Here is a 1,201-nt window from a genome sequence, read left to right as displayed (position 1 = left end):
AAAGATGGTTTGAGATTCTGTTATGAGCCTTCACTGGAGATAAAATGTGTGGTGATCATATTTTTTAATGGAAGTAACTAGTGGGTGCTTTGTACATATTGCCAGCTCATGAGTCACATCAAAGTACAGAGACATGGAGAAACTCGTCAGTGAACTATTTGTTCTTGATACCTAGCAATCCCAGCTACGAAACTCATTTTTAGTGGAAAAAAGTAACTTTAAGCAAGAGTTCTTTGTTCTTCCAATTGGTACCTTGGCCCAGTATAATAAATTACTAATGACCAAGATTGCCTCTCCTATGGCCCTACAGAACAAAAAAACAAAATCCCTAGAGAATAATCAGAGCTGTCCTTATGCAAACCAAATTTCAAGATCAGTGTGTACTTTCTGGTGTGTTTTTGTTTTGGTTAGGATTCTTCTTTTGGTTTGTTTGTTTTTGAAGACTTAAGCTATTGCCTCACTGACCCAGGCCACCAAAAACACTTGAATAATGATCCTATGATTTCAGCAGCAGGGAAATAACCTGTTTTCACACAAAACTGTGGTGAACATTAGTATTTTAATTTTCAGCTAAGTAAAATTTTAAAAAGTTTAAAAAATAAAACCCCATCACTTTTCTCTAAAATCCTCTAGCTACAAGATAAAAACACATTGATTACTCATGATATTGACTTTTTCTGATGCATTCCTTAGGTCACAATTTTTAAACACTACCTTTTGTATTAATTTCCTAAAAAGTAGAATCCCAAAATTCATAGAATAGCAAAACCAACATAATCCAAAATCCTATCACCTCACCTCTATTAATTACAATTAGTGCCTGCCATTTGTCCATCCTGAATACTAGGTACTAGGTAATTATGCTTTCTAACACAGCATTTCCTCATAATTTCTATTCAAAATTTTAAGTCTTTGCAGTTGTTTATTATGCTGGATCCCTCTGCTCATTCCTAAGTCCAGCAAATAACCTGAAGATGGCCAGGAGTGGTGGCTCATGCCTGTAATCCCAGCACTTTGGGAGGCCAAGCCAGGTGGATCGCCTGAGGTCAGGAGTTCCAGACCAGCCTGGCCAACATGGTGAAATCCCTTCTCTATTAAAAATACAAAAATTGGCCGGGCGCGGTGGCTCAAGCCTGTAATCCCAGCACTTTGGGAGGCCGAGACGGGCGGATCACGAGGTCAGGAGATCGAGACCATCCTG

This window comes from Mandrillus leucophaeus, unplaced genomic scaffold (genome assembly GCF_000951045.1).
Source record: "Mandrillus leucophaeus isolate KB7577 unplaced genomic scaffold, Mleu.le_1.0 Scaffold20, whole genome shotgun sequence".
NCBI lineage: Eukaryota > Metazoa > Chordata > Mammalia > Primates > Cercopithecidae > Mandrillus > Mandrillus leucophaeus.
This window is presented reverse-complemented; position numbering follows the sequence as displayed.